The sequence below is a fragment of the Paroedura picta genome, chromosome 13 (genome assembly GCF_049243985.1).
Source record: "Paroedura picta isolate Pp20150507F chromosome 13, Ppicta_v3.0, whole genome shotgun sequence".
Classification (NCBI taxonomy): domain Eukaryota; kingdom Metazoa; phylum Chordata; class Lepidosauria; order Squamata; family Gekkonidae; genus Paroedura; species Paroedura picta.
This window is the reverse complement of record NC_135381.1, coordinates 40,861,427-40,887,655: the sequence shown is the minus strand read 5'-3', so window position 1 is coordinate 40,887,655 and position 26,229 is coordinate 40,861,427.

The following is a 26,229-nucleotide window of genomic DNA, read 5'->3' as shown; positions in this document are numbered from 1 at the left end:
CTGGCAGAGCCCCCCAGCGGACGGCGTGAAAGCAAGTGGAGCAGGGACTCAGGCGGTGGCGACATCCCTCAGCAAAAAGACTCCCCCCCCCGGGCCTCAGTAAAATTGTCAAGCGTTGACCGGTCCCCGGTGATAAAAAGGTTGGGGACCACTGCCCTACTGAGCCAATAAGGACATAGGAAGCGATAATTAGAAAATAAATCTAATCTAAATATGCTAGCTAAATATCTCTTCTGATACCCCCTGTAGGATGTTATTCCAATGCTGTTAAAACATTCACACTGCAAATTTTGTATATTCCAACGCCAGTAATCTAGTGAGGTAGCTTAAGCTGAAAGTTAGTGATTGGCTCAAGGTCACCCACTGAATTTTGTACCATGCTCATGTTTTGAATCCAGATTCCCTTGCTTATTTCCAACACTTGCATTCACTGCACCTAAAATATAGATGATATACAGCAGTGGTCTGCAACCTTCTGGCTGCTGTGGACCGCTGTTACAGAGTAGGGGGAGAGGGCGTCCCTATCTGTAGTGATCTTGGAGGCCAGGAAAATAAAATCTGTCACTACCTCTATTTCTTCCCCATCTATTTGTCAGGAATTGGCAGAGCTGGATGCCATGATCTTCGTTTTCTTGATGTTGAGTTTCAAGCCAACTTTTGCTTCTTCACCCGCATCAAAAGGCTCTTCAGTTCCTCTTTGCTTTCTGCTATTAGAGTAGTATCATCTGCATATCTGAAGTTGTTGATATTTCTCCGTGCAATCTTGATCCCAATTTATGACTCATCTAACCCCGCCTTTCTCATGATGTGCTCCGCTTTCAAGTTAAATAGGCAAGGTGACAGTATTCAGCCTTGCCGAACTCCTTTCTCAATTTTGAACCAATCTCTGATTCCCTGCCCGGTTCTCACTGTTGCTTCTTGACTTGCATATAGGTTTCTCAAGAGACAGATAAGATGCTCTAGTATTCCCATCTCTTTAAGAACAATCAAAGGCTTTAGCATAGTCAATGAAGCAGAAGTAAATGTTCTTCTGGAACTACCTAGCTTTCTCCATGATCCAGCGTATTTTGGCAATTTGATCTGTAGTTCCTCTGCCTCTTCGAAATCCTTCCTGCACTTCTGGAAGTTCTCGGTCCACATATTGCTGGGGCCTAGATTGTAGGATTTTGAGCATAACTTTGCTAGCATGAGAAATGAGTGCAATGGTGCGGTAGTTTGAACAGTTTTGCATTGCCCTTCTTTGGGATTGGAATGTCAACTGATCTTTTCCAATCCTGTGGACATTGTTGCGTTTTCCAAATTTGCTGGCATATTGAGTGTAGCACTTTTACGGCATCGTCTTTTAAGATTTTTAATAGTTCAACTGGAATGCTGTCACCACCATTAGCTTTATTGTTGCTCAGACTTCCTAGGGCCCATTTGACTTCACATTCCAGGATGTCTGGCTCCAGGTCAGTAACTACCCCCTCATGGTTATCAGGGATGTTAAGCTCATTCTTGTATAGCTCCTCTGTATAATTTTGCCACCTTTTAAAAATCTTTTCTGCTTCTGTTAGGTCCTTACCATTTTGATCGTTTATCATACCCATCTTTGCATGAAATGTTCTCTTCATATTTCCAATTTTTTTGAAGAGATCTCTGGTCCTCTTCTATTTGTTTGCACTGTTCATGTAAGAAGGCATTCTTATCTCTTCTAGCTATTCTTTGGAATCCAGCATTCAGTTGGGTGTATAAAAGCATGCCTACTGGATGGGGGATACGCTTCTAGATAACACTATGTGTGAACAAGAGCTTGGGGTACTTGTGGATTGTAAGCTAAACATGAGCAGGCAGTGTGATGCAGCGGTAAAAAAAAGGCAAATGCCATTTTGGGCTGTATCAACAGGGGCATCACATCAAAATCACAAGGTGTCATAGTCCCATTGTATACGGCACTGGTCAGACCACACCTGGAGTACCGTGTGCAGATCATCCTCGTCGCTCTCCTCTGTACCCTTTCAATTTTATCTATGTCCTTCTTGAAGTGAGTCCTTCTTGAAGTGAGGCCTCCAGAACTGCACACAGTACAAGTGTGGTCTGACCAGTGCCATATACTGGTATACTGGACTATGAACATCAGAACATCATGGGGAACCTTATCAAAAGCTTTACTAAAATCCAAGTAAACGACATCAACCGAATTTCCACGATCCAGCAAACCTGTTACTTAGTCAAAAAAGGAAACCAGGTTGGTCTGACAGGACCTGTTGGAGACAAATCCATGCTGACTTCCTTGGATCACCAAATTGTCCTCCAGATGTTTGCAGATCGCTCCCTTTAATATCTGCTTCATTATCTTCCCCACAACAGAGGTCAGACTCACTGGTCTGTAGTTTCCCGGGTCATCTTTCCTCCCTTTTTTGAAGACCGGAATAACATTTGCTCTCTTCCAGTCTTAAAGAGGTCCCGAAGATGATGGACAAGGCTTCTGCAAGTTCTCCGGAAAGTTCTTTGAGCACTCTCGGGTGCATTTCATACGGCACAGGGGATTTGAACTCATTCAGTGCAGCTAAATGCCTCTCAACAACCTCTCTGTCCATGTCAACCTGCCACCCAGACACTATCTCTTGGCTACGGCCATCTCTAGATGTGCCTAAACCCTTTGACCTGTGGGAAAAAACATGTAAAATAGGCGCTGAGCCTTTCTGCTTTCTCTGCATCCTCTGCATCCCTCCATCCTCCTTCTTTGCCCCGCTGTTTTCAGCTCTGGAGCTGGCGTTGGGCTTCCCCTGTGGTGCTCTTTGGGTACCTGCAGACTTAGAGAAAGTCTCCTGGGATCGTTCAACTCCCTTTCACTGTCAGCTCCTGCCCGGGAGATTTGTTTATTTTTGAGATTCTTAAACCACCTCTCTCCAAAAATATTTGGATGGGAGTGCACCAAGGAATTGGGATGATGGCAGGCAGTGGCCAACCACCTTTGCTCACTACTTCCCTTGAAAACCCCATGAGGTATAATAATAATAATAATAATAATAATAATAATAATAATAATAATAATAATAATAATAATAATAATAATAATAATAATATATTTCAATGTATTCCACGCCAATTCCACCACTTTGTAACTTTGTGGCAGGTTACAAAGTCTCATAAAACCCCCATTAAAACCTCCATTAAAAGACATAAAAATCCCAACATGGTGGAAAAACTCCCACCCATCCCCACTACTAGAGGGGTGAGGAAGTGAGGCTAGCTCTCAGTCAGTTGCTTGACAGGGTTTAATTATGAGGATATCCCCAGGCTTCTTGTTTTCCTATTGACTACCAGAAGCCACCTGCAGGAGAACTCTGAAGAGGCTGGCATGGAGCTCTCGGAAATAAATAAAGAAACATTTACCAGGAACACCTTTTACTGTGTGAGAACGAGCAGACCAAAATCCAAATCTGCAAGGAAGTAAATGAAAAGAAATTGGAGCCCATTTCTACTTAACTGAGGGAGATGGAGCAGTTAAGAGTGGCTTTAAAATCCGTTCAGTCTGTCAACACAGACAATTGCAAATGTCCGTATCTGGTTTTCCAAACAGAAAAAGGAAATTGTCTAACATCTCCCGACTGGATTTAACTAAGTAAGTGGGCATTGGATAGAACGTAGGGGGTCATAGAATCATAGAATCATAGAGTTGGAAGGGGCCATACAGGCCATCTAGTCCAACCCCCTGCTCAATGCAGGATTAGCCCTAAGCATCCTAAAGCATCCAAGAAAAGTGTGTATTCAACCTTTGATTGAAGACTGCCAGTGAGGGGGAGCTCAAAAGTGAGCCAGGGTTGTACCTGATTAACACAGGTTCTCCATTTGGCATTTATAGAATCATACAGGCCATCTAGTCCAACCCCCTGCTCAACGCAGGATCAGCTCTAAGCATCCTAAAGCATGGTCAAAAGAAGAAAAAACTATCCTCCTCCCCAAAATTTGCCGAACGGATCTCCTCCAGGCACCAAACCCTTTTTGCTCCTCCTGAATCCACAAGCAGGACAATGCTGCCATGTCGGTACAAGGGGCCTTCGTCCTGCCAGCTGCTGCCTCTATGGGGAAAAGAGCAGTGCACCTGCACATCTGCCGCACCTGGCCTCTGGGATGCTTAATGCACGTTACAAATGGCCGCAGTCCTCATCATTAAGAAAATAGCAATTAAAGACAGAATGTAGGTTGTTTGTTCATGCCCTCCTGGTTATGATAATGGGAGCTGTTATGTAGAATGCCATCTCTAATTGCTCTGCCACATCAATTACTCTCAGGCAGGGCAGAAGCGTGGCAGATTGCCAGAGGCAGGGAGGTAGCGAATGGAAGGTAATACACAGTGCACTCCTGTACGCACACACTGGCACTTAAGCCAGTGCCACCCCTAGGGCCAGCTTTCCCCCTGTTTTAAAGGATGTGTGTGTGTGAAGTTTTGGTTTCACAGAGTGATGGGGACTTTAGAAAGCCACAGTGCTGCTTATATGTCATCGGAGACACTAGTCTGAAGGGGGGGAGGGAAGGACCATAATTCAAAGTTTAAAGCAGCAGAAACTTTTAAGGTAGGCTTGGATTTGCTGGGGATTGGGAAATAATTCTAGGCAGCACAGCTGACCTGCAAACACATGGACCACAGGGGTGTGTGTGTGTGTGTGTGTGTGTGTGTGTGTGTGTGTGTGTGTGTGTGTGTGAGAGAGAGAGAGAGAGAGAGATGGGGGATGTTGTTCCTCCTGTGAAAGGTCCCCAGGGCATGTTTCTGGTAAGGGACTGCCCTGGAAAGCTGCTGATTGACAGGAGGCAGCAAAAACAAGACCCCCAACGCTCCGCTTGCCACCCAGACACAATTCCTTGCCTACTACCATTCCTAGAAGTGTCTCTATTTGATTTCAGGGAAAAACAGAGGCATAAAACTGGGCCTTTCTGCTTTCTCTCCATCCTTTGTCACAGTCCCTCCATCTTCACCCAACTGTGGCCCTGCTCACCTCCCTCCAATTCGATGAGACACCGCTGAGGGGTAGTAATGAATAGGCTTCAAAAATCCACGATGTAAAGAAGCAGCTAAAAACAGGCTATTAATTAATTTCTGCACTGAGCTAAAAATTCCCAATCCGAGAACTTGCTCAGACCAAATTCTACAGTGTCAAGTTCACTAACTGCTTATGCATGTTGTGTCACAACTGGGAATGATAGGAACACTTTGAATCTATGTTGTTTCAAAATAGACTTGCCAGTTGTGGGTGTGGAAATTGTGGAGGTGGAGCCTGGAAAGGACAATGTTTGGCAGGGATGCGATGCCACCTTCCCAAAACACCTATTTTTTTCTCCAGGGGGATTGACCTCTGTGGTCTGAAGATCAGGGAATCTCCAGCCCTCCCCTGGAGACTGGCAAGCCTAGCTGCTAGTGAACATTCTTGCCAAGGTGTGATTTAGACTGCACATTTCCAAAGAAACATTATTACACATATTATATCAGCAAATGTGAACACTGGCCAGTGACCCCACAATAACAATAACACAAGTATCAAAAACTGATCTCATGGATGAGAATTTAACTTGGACAGCATCACATTCTTTATGTATATGTCAGCTGGCTGATGAAATAATGGCCATGTATTGAATGCAACGCCCCACTCACAGATAAGTTATTCTGCATTTCATGAGAGCAGGCAAAGCTGACATTGTAACAGAATTGCTCTCCATCTCTCACTCCTACTTCTATAGGCAATTATTTGAAATCCACTCATCACCTTGCTGATCATTTTGAAAATTGCTACCATTGCTGAATTGAGTTCAGCTTATATTTACTTGTGATCAACTGCAAAATGCACGCGTTTCAGCTGAATTCGATGCTGTTATTATGTTGGGAGCAGCTCATTTCAAATAGACTCCTTAACAGCTCTGTGGCAATAGAGTCTGAGCATCACCACATCCATATTTGGGGGCATACACACATCTATTAAAGTTTACAGCCTTAAGAATCACCATGGTTTGGAAATCAAGCTCTCATGAGACCACTGTAATGTAATGACTGAAGCAGGATTATGGAAATTATGGAGCCAGTCGCAATGATCCTTTAGCCTCCGTTTTGTTGGGCTCTCTCCTTCCCTCCTTTTATCATGTAGTCCTGCAGGCAAGCCAGCCAAAGAGGCTTGCAATGTTTTTCCGTGTGACAACTTTTCTAAGAGTTTTGTACACTGCTTCAGTGAGGAGACTGAAGCAGATGAATATGATATTGATATATAATCTATCCTATTAACAGTAAAGGTAAAAAGGTAAAGGTATCCCCTGTGCAAGCACTGGGTCATGTCTGACCCTTGGGTGACACCCTCTAGCATTTTCATGGCAGACTCAATACGGGGTGGTTTGCCAGTGCCTTCCCCAGTCATTACCGTTTACCCCCCAGCAAGCTGGGTACTCATTTTACCGACCTCGGAAGGATGGAAGGCTGAGTCAACCTTGAGCCGGCTGCTGGGATTGAACTCCCAGCCTCATGGGCAAAGCTTTCAGATGGCTGCCTTATCACTCTGTGCCACAAGAGGCTTCTTCTTACCAGATCATTCCTTAAACCTCAGATGCTGTGAGTTTGCATCCACGTCTAATCCACAAAAGGTAACCAATAAACACTCTGTAACTCCGCAAATCTATTTTTTTCCTAGAGGGACTATTTTGGGCTAAGCCTAGTCCAACTTAGCCAAAGTCCCCAAAAGAATGTGTAGAAGGGAGACTGAGCACCAAAATAAAGATTAAAATAGTTTTAAAAGAAGAGAAACAACTTTGTAAGAGAGGAGAGAGTCCACTCCTAACTGTTTAACTGACTAAATGTTCATCTGGAGGGATAGCAGGCAGGAAGTGTTCTCAAGGAGCAGGAAATGTCCAATTGAGCCAATCAGGATTCAGGAAGATATTTCAGTTTAGTTTAGCTTATTATTTTTACCTCCATAGGAGGAGATTATTTTAAAATATCAACAGTCTCCAATCCATCAGAGTGAAGCCACAAGGTATGTCCCAGAGGCTTCTACAGCCTTGCACAGGGAGGGAGCAGTTCTTCCAAGCCCAGCCTCAACCAAATCCCTGGTGGAAGAGCTCCATCTTGCAGGCCCTGTGGAACATAGGAAGCTCCATCAGAGCCCTTAGCGCTTCCAGGAGCTCTTTCCAACAGGTTGGGGCCAAGACCAAAAAGGCCCTGGCCCTGGTTGAGGCCAGGCCTGCCGCCTGGGAGCCAGGGATATCAAGCAAATTCCCACCTGCAGAACAAAGAGCCCTGCGAAGGGCATAAGGAGATAAGCGGTGCCTCAGATAAGCAGGAATCAGGCCGCAGGTGGCCTTAAAAGTAAGAACCAAAACCTTGAGCCTGATCCGGAAGCCGATCAGCAATCAATACAGCTGCCTCAGCATAGGCTGGACATGGGCCCTCCAAGATGACCTCGTGAGGCCACTAGCAGCTGCATTTTGCGTCACCTGTAATTTCTGGGTCAGAGACAAGTTACAGAAGTCTAGTCTAGTCTGGAAGTGACTGTTGCATGGATCACTATGGCCAGCTGGTCAGGGGAGAGGTAGGGCGTTAGTAGCTGAGCCTGGTGTAGATGGAAGAATGCCACTTGGGTTACTTTCATGATCTGAGTCTCCATTGATAGGCAAAAGGTCACTCCCAAATTCCTGGCTGCAGGTACAGCCACAAATTATGGCACACAACATATCTTCCATATTCCAATACAGACTTCTCATGATAACAAAGCTCACTTGGTGAGTAGGGACCAGTGACTTTCGGCAAACTCCGATTTGCAGGATTGTTGTGCAGATAAAACAGAGTAAGGAAAAATGATTTATATCTTTGGAGGGCATAACAAATAGATTTTCTTAGAATGTTTTCACAGTAAAAGAGCACCATTTTGAGCATAGAATGTCCCAGTTCCAATCAGTGTCATCTCCAGTAAAAGGCCTGGAGGTATCAGGTGTCAGGAAAGACTTTTCTTGCTCTGGAGCCCTGCTCCTCCTCAGGCAATATTGAACTAGATGAACAAATATCCCAAGCAGTTGCATATTTTCATATTCATCATAGAAATTTCATTCATTCCAGTCCAGGGCAAAGCAAAGCTTTCGCCATGGCTTTCCCGGGAGATCTCCGGCTCATTAATTTATCTCTTAGTTATGCCTTGACTGATCAGAATTCATGCTGTTATCAGAAATGTGCAAATTTCCTTTAAGGTGTCCATCAGAATTGTGTTGTGGGAACATGAGCCACATTATATTTCCCACACTTATAGAATCATAGAATCATAGAGTTGGAAGGAACTTCCAGAGTCATCTAGCCTCACCGCTTGCAGAATGCAGGAACTCACAACTACCTGCCCACCCACAGTGACCCCAATTTCATGCCCAGGTGATCCCCACCACCACAAAAATCTCCAGAATCCAGCCTGGCCTGGAGGAAATTCACCTACCATCCCACAGTGGTGATCAGCCATTCCCTGGGTATGCAAGGAACAGCCACAAGAGGCAAACACTGGCACATCCCTTCCTGCCCACCCACTCACAACCTGCCTAAATTCATAAAACCAGCATTTCTGTTAGAGAACTTACCACCACCTGAGGAAACCTGTCCCACTGAGGAACCACTCTTCTGTTGGAACTGCAATCCGCAAATCATTTAGTGAAGTCAGCCTTGAAGTGCTATTGTTAAGCTGTTGAAGCTTTGTGCTACAACTTAGGGGGATTTTTTTTTGCCTTTGTCTGCACAATTGAACGCCTATTCATTGCTCCAGGTAGTTCACTTAAAAAAAAAATCCTGTCCCCGGGAGAAGGGAGAGGGAAGTGGGTATGAGGGCAGGACATTGGACGAGGAGATAATGCTTCTTCGCCTCCATACATTTTCTTTGCTGGTGGCCTGCTGGTTGCTCTTCGGTAAGTAATGCTACGGTCCATTCCGCACGACTTCAATGTTGCAAAAGGCTTCCAAATTGTAAACGCTACTCATTTGCAGTTATGCACGACATCGCACACAATCTGCCACACTCCTGAAACAGTCCCACAAAAAGCAATTTGTTGTAGCGCTTAAAGGGAAATTCAGAAAAGTGGATTCACCCTCCGAAAAGCGCTACACTCTTGCAAACAATCTGCAACAGTAGCGAAAAAGACCTGTGCGTTCCCATTGTTGCGGTTCCAGCCAAGTCCCTCCCCCTGGTTCTCTCCTCCGAACTTCCGGCAAAGTGATTTCCATTTTTTTTTCTTGGAGCGAGCAGAAAGCAATGAACCGGCGAGCCTTCATTCACCCAGAGAGGCTTCTCTGGCTACAGTCCCTCTACAGAGCAGCTTTAAAGCTCTCCTAAGTCACCAAGCACAACACAGCCCCATTTGCAAGTTCCCTTTATTTTCGGCCGAAAGTCACACCCATGAACGGGGGGGGGGGTTCACTCGGGGGAGCCTGGTAACAATGAATTGCCAGCTCACACGCCAGCTGCCAGCTAGATGGGTCTCTACGTTAGGAGGAATCAAGGAATCAAGGCATATTTGTTGCAACGTGTGTTTTTCTTAAAAAAAAACTGTTCTTAAAGGGAAAGGGGATTTTCGGGAGCATGATAATGGCCGCCCATTGGCTGTTCGTTTGATTGACGGCCAGGGCCGGGACAAAGCACAGAAAAAATCGCTTCCTTTCTAACGATTTTTGGCGAGACCGGAAACCTGTGGGAAACGATTGAAACGCTACTGGATTCCACTACAAAGGCAGGTATGCATAACTCACGATTGCACTATTAAAAATAGCGTTTCCGCTATCAGGAACCAATTGGCAACATTGGTCCTTTTGTGGAATGGGCCTACATATTTGGTGAATCCGCTTTTTGGGATTCAACAACTTGCACTTTAAAATGGAGTATGTAGCTGGCTGTTTACTGCTCAAATGCTGCATGTTGGCAATGTCATGTGGAGGGGCCAGAATATAACGACAACGAAAAGTAAGTACCTCCCTATTTTTAAAGGATGTGGAAATCCCCTAAAATATGACCACTGCCCAACAACCAAAAAAGAAGTGTAGACCATATAGTTTGTTTTCAATTTGTGGTAGATATAACACCAAGAAAGAACTGTGTTTGGCGGGGGCACTAGGGATGTGGCCTGGGAGCCAAGGGAGTGGCAGCCCGAAAAATTATGGGATCAGCTGCTTTAGAATGATCTTGCAACAGAGGAATGCAGCAATACTGGAAGCCGGGAACCACACAGAAAGCTACGAGCTTGAGTACTGGGAACCAGAAATAGAAAGCAGGTCAGTATTTAAGATTTCTGATGTCCTTTGTCTCTTGGGTACGGATGGCAGCAACAAAACAAATACCGTTCCTTGCTCCAAAATTCAAGTGATTTCACAAAGCATGTAGGAGGGTTGTTGGCTTATTATTTTGCCCTTATGGAGTAGTAAAGTATCACCCAGGTGGCTTTTTCCCCCAGGCAATAATGGCTTTAGAAATCGGCAGCAGTACAGTACAGCGGTATCTTTATTTTAGAGTCCTAAATGCCTCCCCCCCCCAAATAAACCAGCTTTATAGAGCAGGCATTAAACCCCCACAAATGCAATATTATTCCCTTCACAGTGGTGAGTCCCACATTTTATTACAGATCAAAGAAGGCCACCATGGAAAGTAAAGTATGTTATAGTCAAATATGGGCAGCAGGTACTGGTTTGATGGTACGCTTAACACTTTGCATGTATTAACATGCCATGCATAATGCCTGCTCTTTCTGTTTAACCAACACAACATTTTTATATGCCATCTATTAACTTTGCATGAGGTTGTAAATCTCCACCCACGGGCTATCCATTAGGGAGCAGGATCAAAGAGAGAGCTATTTAATAGTGAGGAATTGTACCTTCTCATGATAATCCCAGGTTCGGCAAGATTTATATAACTCAGTGGGGTTTATAGGAACAAACGCCAACAAATAGCTTTAGACAAAACAGTAATTCCTAAATGCCACGCACCCCATTTGGGTTTGACTATGGGCACAGGTCCTGGGATAACTCCTGTTCACTTTCCTTCAGATGGCTACACATTTGCATATGACATTGCACTTGTAAGCAGGTACATGGGGGGAAAAACATTAAATTATCACCCCCAAATACTAACAGTGGAATCCTAAACACAGTTACACCCTTCCAAACCCATTGACCGCAATGTCTTCACTCTTCTGAGTGTAGTGCTGTTTAAGACTGCAATGTAAACTAATGATATTCAAGACAGACTAATTTGGGGCATTTCCGCACAGAGGTCAAAATAGCGAAATGCCTCCTACCTGCATTTTATTAAATCATGATATTTATTAAATCATGATATTAAATCATGTTATTTCTGCTCTCCACAATTTAAAGCCTTCCTACCACATCATCTTGCATTTTTCCCTCCTCACATGCTGCACAAAAAGCAAAAGAGAGAGCAACATGCTCTTTCACTCTCTGCTCCTAGGCCTGTCAATCAATGGGGCCAACCAATCAGAGGTTTGTTGGTCTATACCTTTGTTTTTTAAAGCCCCCCCCAAATGCGACACAAGAGGCTTGCAATGTGCTACTTTTGTAAGAACTCTAAGCTTTTGTATTCTGCTTTAGTAAGGAGACTGAAGCAGATGAATATGATACATTTCTAGTAAATGAAAAAGGGTGTGCTCTTCCATTGAGCAACTCCACCTATTATTTTATGGAGATTGATCAAGAAAAGTAGCTGTGTTTGTCTGGAGCATTAGAAAAGAGAAAGAGTCCAACAAAATTTGTGGCAAGGCATTCATGAAAGTTCGTCCCCACCACAAATTCTGATAGCATTTATTATTTTATAGTCAGATCAGTCACTGCGCTCCTGGCATTGGGAATGTAGAATGAAGTCATTTTAATTCTATTACAACTCTGTACATTTTATGTTGATCAGTCCTTACAACAGCTCAGGAAGGTGAGTCGGTATTTTTTAATCCTCTTTCATACAGCAGCTGGGGGCAGGGACAGAAAGTCACGCTTAAAGCTGCTTGGTAAGTTTATGGAACAGATAAAATTCAAACTGGGGACTTTCTTATTCATAGTTTCTTAGCTATGGTTGGTTTCACAGCCATAATGTTCCACCAGCTTTCATCAGCAAAGACTTCTCTTTCTTGCTCCTTCTCCTGTGTATTAAGTTCTACAAGGAGAGTCTACTGGGAGGGAAACTTTCTCATAAAAGGGCTCCCTGGCTGATTCTGCATGTTACATATATTTGTCCTCATCAGGATTCATATTTAACAATTTAGGACAAAGGGGTATTCATCATCATTCCATGTAGGGAAGCCTTTCTCAAGTTTTTCACCATTGAGAAACCCCTGAAACTTTCTTCAGGCTTTGAGAAACCCCAGAAGTGGTGTGATGGTGCATAGCTGCGTACATGCCCACCAGGGTCCCCTCCCCTTCCCACCTCCTTCAGGCCCATCATTGGCCATTTTGGGATGGGTGGGAGGATTGACATGACCATATATGGTCATATCACCTGATACATGTTTAATAATTTTTTTAATATGAAAAATTAATTAACTCCCACCCATTTAGGAAACCCTTCCAGGGCCAGGAAGAAACCCCAGCGATTCACGAAACCTTGGTTGAGAAAGCCTGATACAGGGCATAGTTCCTTCAGTTTTATATGGAAAACATACTATGCTCTCTGTTGGTTTTGTTTCTTTTCCATAGTTCAAGCCTTCTAAATGTGGACCCCAACCCCCGGTCCGAGGACCAGTACCGGTCCATGGATCAGTTGGTTGCCTCCTCGTCCTCCTCCCCATCTGCTGCCTCAGGGGCTGCCCTGCCACTCTGCCACTGGCTCACCTTTGGTGCTCTCTGGCAGCTGCCATGGCTGGGGCTCCCCCTCGGCATGGCACTGTGCAGCTGCTACTGGCAGCACCCCCCAGTGGGCGGTGGGAAGTCAGGGGCGCCGGCAGAAAAGCAAGCAGAGCAGGGGCTCAGGCGGTGGCGGCGATGTCCCTCATCAAAAGACTACCTCCCCGGGCCTTAGTAAAATTGTCAAGTGTTAACCGGTCCCCAGTGATAAAAAGGTTAGGGACCACTGTTCTAAGGGTTAGAGTATGCAAGCTCTGCAGTATGTATGACTGAACAGAATTTGGGGTGTGTGAGTCCTGCAGGGGGCATTGGAGGGGACGTTTAAGGGGGAAAAAAATAAAGCTTCTGTTTCATTTGATTTATAATAATGGCAAGACAGGCTTATGAATTAACTCCCTGCAATGGTAAACAAGATTAGAGTTAAGTGCTGGTGGCGGCTGGGGGGGAGGGCGTGCTAGAAACGGTCAAAGACTAATTGCACAGGGGAAAAAGACAAAAGTCCATAAATTAGAAAGCCCAAGTGCTGAAACTGGAGAGGTCAGTGAGCAAAATAGTCAGGTGAAGTTGGGCGAGACAGGAAGAAATAATGGTTCCAAAACGAAACAAAAGGAGGCAGTGTCTGGGGGGGGGGGAATCAAGGTTAAAAAGGGCAACACAGCTAAAACAGGAACACTGCGTATGTCAAAAGAAGCCTTCTGTAAGGAGGGATAGGAAAGGACAAGGAACTAAATGCAGTGCCTTGACAATTCTTTTGAAAGCCTTAAATGAAGTTAACTTCAATAGCTATTTGAGGGAATGCATTTCGTTTTTCCAGCATGGGTTTCTTCAACTGCCTGATGGCAAATATTGTTGAAAAGGGTTGCTGTAAAAATATTTGGAAATGTGACCTTTTTTTTTTCTTTTAATGTTCATTTCAGCCACGATCTTAGGGGTTCAGCCAGCAGAGGTTCAGCTGTAACTACATGTCATTCACAGGGTCATGTAATGCAAATAAGTGCCCCATAACATCATGCAATCCTAACGACTAGGATGATTGAAAGGAAGTCACTGGATTATCTTCCCCAATTGCTGTAGTGCATGTTTATAGATGTAGCATAAAAGGTAAAGGTATCCCCTGTGCAAGCACCGGGTCATGTCTGACCCTTGGGGTGACACCCTCTAGCGTTTTCATGACAGACTCAATACGGGGTGGTTTGCCAGTGCCTTCCCCAGTCATTACCATTTATCCCCCAGCAAGCTGGGTACTCATTTTACCAACCTCAGAAGGATGGAAGGCTGAGTCAAACTTTGAGCCGGCTGCTGGGATCGAACTCCCAGCCTCATGGGCAGAGCGTTCAGACTGCTGCCTTACCACTCTGCACCACAAGAGGCTCCCAAGATGTAGCATAGAGTTTAATTAATGTTTTTTTGGACATGTGAAGAATGCAGCAGTGAACTGAATTCAGAAAGTGTTTTCGTTTTATTCCACCACTTCTTTTATAGCTCATGTTTTGGAGATATAGGCAATTTCTGCACAGAAATTGTGCTTTGTGTCCTGCATGATCACTCCCCCCCTGAAACTCAGAGCCAGCATTTCCAGCCCTGCCCCAGACACCACCTGCCGCTCTTGCATGAGTCCGCTCTCCAAACCCCTTTGGGTGGAGGGAGCCTGCAAGATGTCAAATGCCAGCTCTGTACGTTTCAGATGGGGGAGTGGGCATATGCCCGTTGTCAAATGCCGGCTCCATGAGTTTGCGGGTGGGAGCAGACAAAGCCACAAATGCCACTCCACAAGTGTTTGGGGGGAAGGATTGGGGGGGGCGGAGTCTTGCACATCAGACAGATAGTTATATTTATATGGACATCCTGCTTAGAACATCAACTTGCCAAATGAAGGATTCAAATCCAGCCAAATGCTGCCTGAAACCTTGGAGGGCTTCTATCACACTTAATAGGCCAAAGGTGTTACAGGGGATAGGACAACTTCATAGGTTCAAAGAGCTGCCCAGCTCCAGGTAGGGCCTGGGGATCTCCCTGTGTTACAACTGATCTCCAGAATGCAGACATCAGCTGCCCCAGAGGAAATGACTGTCTTAGGGGTTGGACTTTGTAGCACCACAGCATGCTGAGATCTCTCAGCATGGGAAGGGAAGGCGACTGTAAGCCGCTTTGAGCCTCCTTCGGGTAGGGAAAAGCGGCATATATGAACCAACTCTTCTTCTTCTCCCAAACCATGCTTTCCTCAGGTTCCAACTCCAAAATCTCCTGGTCTTTCTCCATCAAGAACTGGCATCCCTATGTGCCCATGTGTTCCATTTTCAACCCAGTATGAGCAAGATTCAGTTATGTTTCTCTGATCTTCCGTGGCAGAAGGAAAACAAGTGGGATGTGAACGCAATAAATAAATAATGCATGGCCATGTGGAGAAGGAACAGTGATGCTTACAAAAATTGTCCTATGGAATCCAAGTCATTCTGTTCCGTCTGTCAGCATGTATTTGCTTCCACTGTGCTTTGCTTGTATATTTGTAATATACATATTTTTTTTATTTGTAAATAAAAAAGCAAAGTGACAAAGGACCCCCCCAAGCCTTCAATGCTCTGAAGCTCAGCCTGGTAGCACGACCCTGGAACTTCTTACCAAACACCTCAAACATCCCCCTCCTGGCCCTTGTTGTCATCTCATCTTTCATCTCCATTCTGTGCTTAAAAAACAAACAAACCCCCAACCCCCATGCTTTTCTAGAAAGAAGAGCGATATAATGAGGTAGAATCACCAGCTAAGCAATTTATTTGGGTTCCCATTAAGTTCAAGCAACTGTTCATTAACATCAGGTGTGCTGCTGCATTCTTTCTTCTTGGAGGCATGCCTGGTGGAGGAGATTTATCAGGCTTTCAGTGTGCTTCTGCGGCAAAGGAGGTTTTCCTTCTGTCCCACTCTACAAGTTCTCAACTCAGCAGCCTGTATTTCAATTTAATGACTCTCCTCTTCCCTTGCCTCCCCACCTTCGTCCTTTAGGTCACCAGGGTATGGCTCTCCTTTGTGGCACACTTCATTAGGAATTCACCACAAGTGTGGCAGAAACATACTGCCCTTAAATAATTGAGGATGCTCTCCAGTGGCTGGCCTGCTGCGGGCTGATGCACTAAAGTTCCCAGAACTTTCTTTTGGCTGCAAGAGCTAATGACTGTAAGCTCAGCTTTCCATTGGAGCAGGAAATTTTATTTCCCGTTTCAAGTCTCCCCTCTCTCTCCAGACCCAGGTGCCATTACAGCTAACTGGCTGCCAAGTCACAGAAGGATACGCAAGAATAAATCTGTCGGATCTTTTACTTCCTCTGAGTATCCACTTCAGTGAATCTGAATGGCTGTTCTTCTTCTTTCCCTCTTCTGTATTTCCCCCCCTTTTTTTCATTGGGGGGGAGGTGATCACCTGAGTTAAGACATGAGAAAAAGAAATTTTGCCTCAATGAAAGGCCACATTTTAAAGGTGCTTTCCGTATATTAATTTACTCTTTGCTAGGCCTCACACGCTGCCATCAGGACCTTTTCATCGCCCTCAGAAAGGGCTGATATCTTGTGAATATGAATTTCATTCCGTCGCTGTGGTACCACCTCCTGAGAACTGAAGGGATTAACTCAGGGGTAGTCAAACTGCGGCCCTCCAGATGTCCATGGACTACAATTCCCAGAAGCCCCTGCCAGCATTCGCTGGCAGGGGCTTCTGGGAATTGTGGTCCATGGACATCTGGAGGGCCGCAGTTTGACTACCCCTGGATTAACTCTTCTCCCAGGATATCATATTAGAAAGAAGACCAACATAGTGAGCATAGAGGAGCTCTGGGACCTCTTAATCTAGCTGCCAACTGGGCGGGGAAGCGCTTTTGGGTTCTCTTTCTCACTACCAAGTGGGACCTTCTTTTCCATTTCGAATCATGGTCACATAGCAGGCCTCATGAATCTCAGAGGAGCTTCCAAGGACCCTCCCCTTCCACTCCCCACAACTGGCGCCTTGTGAAGTAGGCAGGACTGAGAAATTCTGAGAGAACTGGATCTAGCCTGCGGTTACCAAGCTGGTCGCATGAGGAGGAGGACTGGGGAACCAAACGCGGTTCTCCAGATTAGAGTCCGCCACTCTGAATCACTACACCAAGCTCAATGAATGCATATAGGAGAGAAGAAGACATGGACGAGAGCCAGTCTGGTGTCCTGATTAAGAGCAGTGGTCTCTGTCTGGAGAGGCAGGTTCGATTCCCCACTCCTCCTCCACAGGCAGCTTGGTGTAGTGGTTAAGAGCGGGGGGATTCTAATCTGGCGAGTCGGGTTTTGATTCCCTGCTCCTCCTCCACATGCAGCCAAGTGTCCTTGGGCTAGTCACAGTCCTGATAGGGCTACTCTCACAGAGGGGTTCTGTCAGAGCTCTCTCAGCCTCACCTACCTCACAGGGGTAGAGGGAAGGGAAGGCTATTGTAAGCTGCTTTGAGACTCTTTCTGATAGAGAAAAGCGGCATAGAAGAACCAACTCGTCTTCTTGTTCCTTTGGGTTGTGAAAAGCTGGTATTAAAAAAAAACAGTTCTTCTAAATGGAGCTGGTAACCTTCTCCCAGAAATTCCCCCTTTCTCTTAGCTTATGTAAAATCCTGTTACCAGTGGTCCCCAACCTTTTTATCACCAGGGATCACTCAACGCTTGACAATTTTATTGAGGCCCGGTGTGTGTGTGTGGGGGTAGTTTGCTCCTCTTCTCTCAACCACTGCCCTAACGCTCTCTGGTCACTATGGTAATGTTTAAACATCCCTTCAAAATAAGATACAGACACACCACAACAAGGAACATAAGGAACATTTTATTTTCATGGACATTTTAACTCATGACAATGGCAAATCAATGGGAACCCTGAGCTTGTTTCTCTGCCACGAGATAGTCCCGTCTGGGAGTGATGGGAGACAATGACACCCAAAGTGTGTTGTAAAGGGCCGGGGGGGGGGATGATGTAAAGGGCCGGGGGGGAGGCGTCCTTCGTGGCCCACCTCCACTTAGTCAACAGACCACATGTGGTCTGCGGCCCACAGGTTGGGAATCGCTACTATTACCGTACCAGAATATAATGGTAAATTGGGGGAGTCCCCTTTCCTTTCCAGATGCACCCATGCACAGAGACATCACTCTGAAACTGCCCGTTGCCACATATGCTAGCACAGATTCCCAGAATTATGCTCATTCGGAAAACACCACATTTCTAGAAGTTAAGCAGCTCAAATTAGACCATCTAGCCTGTAGCAAAGACTGCATTTATTTATTTCTCCTCCCTGCGTTCAGTCCAAGTTGCCTTGCTGGGATTTCTCTTGGTGCATAACGAGAGAGAGAGAAATCAGCTACAACGGAGTGCGCAGATTAGAGGGACTGTCTCCAAAAACCAACAAGGGTTTCTTCAACGTTTTCAGACTCTTTCCCAAATTAAATATAACTGCACCCAGCTGAGAGTTAATGATAAGCACATTCCCATTGGGAGCTGTGTAATAGGGGATGCATTATTGGCCATGCTAAATTAGTAGCCGCTTTTGTTTTACATGATTTTTAATTTGCTCGCCCCTCCCCCGCCCCATCCTCCAGTTCGGCAAACTTACATGGTGGTAATGAGATGATTTCTGGTTATGAATTTAAATTGATTCCCGAGAACTCTGTGGAAGAAAAGTCTGTTCATTCTTCTGATGTATTTGATTTCCTTTCTCCTCTCTCTTTCTCTCTCCGCTTGTTCTGGTTGGAAAAACCTATCTTGTTTTTCAGGACTTGTTTCTAATAAGAAGGTGACGAGCAGTACATTTCCCCAGCAAGTGATGTAGCAAAAATATCCTCTTTGGTTATGGTGTTATGTGGGCTGTCACCCCTCCATCGCAGGCTGGCACACCCGTGTCAACCCTTCCTGATACTCCTGCGCAGACCCTGGCACCAGAGAGAGAAAAGCCAAGTCAAGCCTTGCAAAGCATCATGGGAGAGCAACTGAAACCCACTTCTTGCTCTCAAGCAGGACTTGGAGCTAGGCTTCCCCCAAACTTCTTGCTTGCAAACAAAGAGGAGTTTGTCAGCACACCTGGCAAGTACAGAGAGACAAAGGCACCCCACCCAAAGCTCCCCTCCAGCCAGCCAAGCACATTGTCTTGTAAAGGGAACTGGCCACTCTCTTTCAACACCAAATCTAATCCAAGATTTGGTCTTTGTCTTTCCCCTTACCACTATCCCCAGGCACAAGCAATCACCCAGGATTTGCCAGAAATGGGCCATCAGCCCTTCTAGACAGGAAATATTTCTTCATATTCCCAGCAGCTAGTTTCTTTGACTCAGCAACCCGTTTCTTGGTTGGGACCCAGCCCCAGCCATCAAACTCTTTGTCCAAGCCCTGGAAAAGGTAGGATCAGCCCCCTATCACCTCAGGTCACAAACCTCCTTTAAACATTGGGCTCCCACAGCCACAAAGTGCAGTCAGTTTCCAGGCTACAGAAACTCTGTCTGACGCTCGTCTTGGTCCCTCATCCGTCGCCCCAAATTGCTTCCCTGGACCTCTGGAACTCTGCTCCACCTAGAAGACAGGTAGATATCACTTCCAATCAACCCTTAGTATAGGTTCCTCCCCTATAAGTCTTTTCCTTGTGTGCTAGTGGCGAGGAATGTACATTTCTTTGCTAGAGTGCGCATGTGTTGTCTTTTGTCTAATTAGTGTGTGTTAATAAAGTCCTTCCATGTTTAGATCATTGTCTACCTTGGTTCTATCTCAGTGACATAATTACCCAGTAAACTGTGCAATACAAGGTCCCACGGTATCCCCCGCTGCCTCTTGCTGGCTCTACTAGCTGATTCCCCACAACTAAATTTAGACACGTGTCCTTACAGACATGCATTTAGCGTAACCATGGGTTCTGTAGATATCCTATATTATCTGGTTGTCCTGTTTTGTGTCCCTCTTAGGACCAAATTGGATGTGATCCAGAAGATCGAGATTTTTAAAGATTTAACTAGCTGATACAACCACCTTGAGGTCTTTGAAGGAAGGGAACTGATCTAAAGCTGTGCCAGACTGGAACATTTTAAAATTATGCCACACAACGAGAAACACTGAGGCCCAATCCGCACACGTTGGATAATGCACTTTTAAGGCACTTTACAGGTGGATTATCCTGTTCTGCACAGCAAGATCCAGCTGCAAAAGTGCATTGAAGCTGCATTATCCAATGTGTGCAGAATGGGCCTGAAGAATCCAGTGCTCCAAATATAGGTAGCTCTAGAAATCACCAGGAACTCTATGGCCAGGAATACTTGTAAGTAGGGAAGGCCTTTCTTTTAAAAAAATTTCACCTGGAACTCTGCTCCCCTCCCCCCCCAAAAAAATCTCCTGCCCATTGCTAGGCACTGTCTTGACCCCAAACCCTTCACTAATTCAGTGTGAACAACCCGCCACACAAAAGGCTGCTAACACTTTCAGCTGCAACTGGAAATCAAAATGTCAAAGGATCCAAACACCTAATTCTCACCAAGAACGCAAAGTTCCTTGTGTAGCTTTATCAGCGGTTAAGGAGCCATTTACTCAGAGCATTCCAATATGCGCCATTGGCTGCCAGGCCATCAGCAAAAGCAGCAGTGTACGAATTCCTGAGAAGAACCGACTGAACTTAAGCCGATCCCTGCGTCCCATCAAGCGAGTTCTGCACAGAAGTTGCCCAAGAAAGAATCTTTTCATGTCTGCCTGCAGTGAAATGAGATGCAGTGTTTAAAGCAGGGGTAGTCAAACTGCGGCCCTCCAGATGTCCATGGACTACAATTCCCAGGAGCCCCTGCCAGCATTTGCTGGCAGGGGCTCCTTGGAATTGTAGTCCATGGACATCTGGAGGGCCGCAGTTTGACTACCCCTGCTTTAAAGAGTTATCAGCTAGCAAGAAGCTTGGCTTCACTTAGATTCAAAGGGCACACAAAACAATTTGGAAAGAAATTAATGGGTGGGCAGGAGGGCAGGGGTGCTACAAGAGGATGAAAATGGAGTGTTACTTCCTGCTAATGCTTGGCTAGCGGTGATATTTAATTAATTGTAAATAGTTCCCTGACAAGGCTAGCCTGGAAGCAAAGCAGAGTTTGCCTTGGTTATTGCTTAGATGGGACATCTCTGAGGAAGTCTAAAGTCCTTAGACAGAGGCAGGCACCAGCAAATCACTTCTGAACATCTCTTGTCTTTGCATCTCATGTGCAATTTGCTCATTTAAACTCACAGCACACACCATGGTCCTCATGTTTTTGACCAGGCCTATGCTTTTTTGTGTTGCCCTTCTGCTTAACACGGGGATTCACCTTGATGATAGTCAGATAGTTAGGTGGATAGGGAATTGGTTAGAGAATCACACTCAAAGAGTTGTTGTCAATGGTGTTTCATCAGACTGGAGAGAGGTGAGTAGCGGGGTACCTCAGGGCTCGGTCCGGTACTTTTTAACATATTTATTAATGATCTAGATGAGGGGGTGGAAGGACTACTCATCAAGTTTGCAGATGACACCAAATTGGGAGGACTGGCAAATACTCCAGAGGAGAGAGATAGAGTTCGACGAGATCTGAACACAATGGAAAAATGGGCAAATGAGAACAAGATGCAATTTAATAAAGATAAGTGTAAAATTCTGCATCTGGGTCAGAAAAATGAAAAACATGCCTACTGGATGGGGGATACGCTTCTAGGTAGCACTGTGTGTGAACGAGACCTTGGAGTACTTGTGGATTGTAAGCTAAACATGAGCAGGCAGTGTGATGCAGCAGTAAAAAAGGCAAATGCCGTTTTGGGCTGTATCAACAGGGGCATCACATCAAAATCACAAGATGTCATAGTCCCATTGTATACAGCACTGGTCAGACAACACCTGGAGTACTGTGTGCAGTTCTGGAGGCCTCACTTCAAGAAGGACGTAGATAAAATTGAAAGGGTACAGAGGAGAGCAACGAGGATGATCTGGGGCCAAGGGACCAAGCCCTATGAAGATAGGTTGAGGGATTTGGGAATGTTCAGCCTGGAGAAAAGGAGGTTGAGAGGGGACATGATAGCCCTCTTTAAGTATTTGAAAGGTTGTCACTTGGAGGAGGGCAGGATGCTGTTCCCATTGGCTGCAGAGGAAAGGACACACAGTAATGGGTTTAAACTACAAGTACAACTATATAGGCTAGATATCAGGAAAAAATTTTCACAGTCAGAGTAGTTCAGCAGTGGAATAGGCTGCCTAAGGAGGTGGTGAGCTCCCCCTCACTGGCAGTCTTCAAGCAAAGGTTGGATACAGACATTTTTATTGGATGCTTAGGGCTGATCCTGCGTTGAGCAGGGGGTTGGAGTAGATGGCCTGTATGGCCCCTTCCAATTCTACGATTCTATGATTCATACATCATGACTTGTCATATTCCACCACACGGCAGTTTATGGGATGCCCATTTACAAAAATGACTGGTGCTAGGCCATGGCAACTGCCTTCCGGGCTGACACACATACCTCAAGGACATTGCTGAGGTGCCGTATGAGGTGCCAGCCCCTCTCTGGGCATGCAACTACAACAAGCCCCATTATTCAGAGCAACCCCAAAGCCCATTAATGTGGAGCAATGCCCAGCTAGAATCATGCCAGCTCCTGGAAAGCCACGGGAGGAAGTGGGGGGGGGAGCACATTGCCTTGAATCAAGGAAAATGACTCATGTGGAAATGGTCTGAGAGGAGCAGAGAAGCCAGCGCTGTGAAGGCCTAAAGGTGGTGTTCTGACTGACCAGCTGCTGATAGGATGGGTTTGCCTTGTTGAATGTAGGGGGCAGGCTGGGTTCCTGTTTGGGGAAGGTTGGGGGTAGGTGGCCCATCAGCAGCCAGGAAGGCCAAGGGGGCTGCTGCTGTGAAGGACCTGGCCCCACTAAAGGGCCATAAGGAACCGGCAGGAATGCCTGAGAGCATTCTCCCCCCCCCAGGTCTCAATCCCCTAATTTCTCCTTGGTCTCCAACCCCCCAGGAGCACCCAGTTACTAGACAGGACAGGGACTCATGGTAATTGTAGTCCAGCAAGCTTCTATGGCATTTGGACCCCAGTCTCCATCCTGCATTTTAAGTGTTACACCTCCCTGGACCACAGCGGCTATTCTCTCAGCCCTGCCTCCCATATGGAGACAGCGGGGGTTGATCTAACTCAGAGTGGTGTTCTAAGACAGTGAAGTGAAGCATCTTAAATTCAGTCTAAGACCTTGGAATCAATGGTCTTAGAACAGGGGTAGTCAAACTGTGGCCCTCCAGATGTCCATGGACTACAATTCCCAGGAGCCCCCTGCCAGCGAATGCTGGCAGGGGGCTCCTGGGAATTGTAGTCCATGGACATCTGGAGGGCCGCAGTTTGACTACCCCTGTCTTAGAAGGACGGCACTCTGCTTAGGATCACTATAAAACATGGTACGGATGTTTATTGGGGGGAAGAAGAGATGCCTGAAGTCATTTTTCTCACTGAAAATCACAGCTTCTAAGCTTGTCTTGTCCTTACAGGAGAAAACTTGTGGTGGGGCATCTATATGAATTATGACAATCCAGCCCGGGAGGGGAAGCCCTCTGCCTCCCACTTATCTGTCCTTGAAATGTCAGCCTCAGCCACAACTAGTGGGTCTTGGAGACCTTCTAGAATTACAATTAACCTCCAGGCAGCAGAGATCTGTTCCTCTGGAGAAAATGGAAGGTGAACTCTATGGTATTATCTGAGGTCCTTCTTTTTCCAAGCCCCACCCTTTCTGGGTTCTGTCTAATGCGTGTTTCCGTCTTTCTGGAATGGTAACCATGGAAGCCTTAGCTTCTTCTGTTTGAAGGTGTTGTTCCAACTTGCCTGAGCCTTTCTTCTTGAACTCCAAAAAGGCTGTTTTTCAGCTTAGGGGAAAAAAATACCAGCAGCATGTGGCTTCATTGCAAAGTTTATCCAAACCCTGCAGAACTTTCTTTGATTCTTCCAGCTGGACACCCCCAATTCTATATGCAGTCTTGTTCCGTGTCTGTGACATGGTAGCATTTTTCAATTTGTTTCTCCCAAGGAAATATTTGAAACCATATTGCAAAGAGAGAAAGGGAGAGGAGGGGGAAAATACTCTCCACAAAACTGTCCAGGAGAAATGGAATTACTGTGTTCCCTCTAAATCTCTGGCAGTGTAACCTTCTAGGTCAGGTACAAATAGTTTAACATAAATGTGAAGAGCAAGAAAATATGGTTCAGTTTGTGTTGTTCCATTCCAGTGGGGAAGCCGAGGGAATTCATACGCTGAGGCAGCAATGCAGGCACTTTAGCTTTGGTTTATTTCTCCACCTTGGAGTATTCAATGTGGATTTGAGAAAATGTTAAGAATGATGAATGAGGTGTAAATAAAAGGCCCCTTTAAAAACGGCGGCTCACCCTCATGCATCAATGGATTACGGGGAACAGCTGTAGATTTAGCAGTGGACAATATCTAGCCACCCAGGAATTCTCTTCACTGTAACAAATGCCAGGTCCCATTGATTACCTGGAAAATGGGCCACTCTAAACTGATCATTGTTAACTGTGAAGAGGGTGAAGGGGTAGGGACCCAGAAGCTTGCAAGCAGCAAATCCCCCCTTTTAATTTTTTTTTGCTCCAGTACATATGCAGAACACTTATTTTGTGAGTACATTCAGAGAGACAGGAGTATGTAAAGGTTCTAGCCTCGATTAATTGCAGGCCAAGGCATTTTATCACATTTGTGGCATTCCATATTTTTAAATTCCCTCCCCTCCAATCAGGATTCGTTATGGGCAAGCTTTACAACTAACACGAGCAATGTTTTTTTTTTTTTTTTTTTTTTACGACCCCTTGGATGATGAATAGTCATCACCTGTTTTTCAATATCAGGTCAAATTGACCCTCTAATGGCTTATACATTTTATATTTACATGGAAGTCGTAAAAAGAAATGAGAGTATCTAATTTAGGAGCCAGTTCTGCTGAACTCGAAGGTGGGCGGATGGGATGACACATTTGCCGGTATTTCACAGATGAAAATAAATACTTACTTCTGAACAACCCCTCCCATTATAAATACACCAGAGTAGTTAACCATGTAATGACCTATTTTTGCACTGGCTCCTGAAGCAGGGAGTAGTGGTTCTGGGGAATTCTATCCTCATTCATGTCACAGAAGTTCAAAGATGACCTTGGGCCAGTTGCACACTTGCAGTCTAATCTACATCACAGGCAAGGTTTGTATTAGTTTGGGGAGTTTTCACAGCCGTAGAGCAGCAGAAACGTCCAGGAAATGTTGAGCCTGAGGGACTATTCATTGGCTAACAAACCACTGAGGAAGAGAACAACTTTGAAAATGGGCCACTGAAAAAGATTTTTTTGTTTGTGTGTTTATCCGGAACCCGTTTTGGTTTATGTTTTCACGTTATAGATACGAAGGCAATATCTACAAAATAAATTGGAATAAGTATAACCAAAAAGATTACATTTTTGTACCGGCCAGTTGGTTGAATTTTTTCAATTTGGATTACTCCAGGGGTTTGTATCAGTTTGGGACCCGGCTTTCAGTTCCCAGCTGCTTTCTGCAGGTAGGGGTGTTGTGGTTAGAGTAGTGGTATTCACTCTGTGGCTCAGGACGTGCCACCTGTAGCATAATAGTAAAATCTGGAGGACTGGGGGTGAATCTGCACTGGGCTTTTAAACCCAGCGACCCCAAATTAAAGAAAGTCATTTACATGCTATTCAATTTCCGTTTTGATATTTTCCCTCTGCTTTAAATTTCCCCCCTGCAACATCTACAACTGATCTGCAGTGACGCTACCTTTCCCCTACAATATCCAGGAGTGGATATAACTCACTACATTTGAGAGCACCAGTATTAAGTGTAGATGTTTTGTATTTTGCCGGATTAACTTCCTACCCCATGCCTCCAACGCTGACTGGATGATGCAGACGGGATCCAGCCGTGCATTGGCTAATTGCTGTACAGTTTTATGATCCTGCCTCGGACTGCAAACTTTAGCAGGAATATAGGCTCAATGTGAGTGACGTTGGATCTCTCATTCTTTTGCAGCCCAGACCACCTTGCAGGGTTGTTGTGAGATAGTGTTGTCAGGTGAGGGCTGCAAATATTCTGGAATTAGAACTGATTTCCAGGCAACAAAGATCAGCTCCCCAGAGAAAACAGCTCTTTCAGGGTGAACTCTATGGCTTTAAAACCTAATGACCTCTATCCCTCAAACCTCACCTTCCACAGGTTTCAGCACCCACCCACCCCCAATCTCCAGGCATGTCCCAATATGGAGTTGTCAGTTTTGTTGACTGGCAGGTGGCGACTAACCCAGCGAAGACACGACTCTGTGTTTGGCGAATAAATTGGCCGCAGCTGTTTATTAACACCCAACCACAATGGAGGAT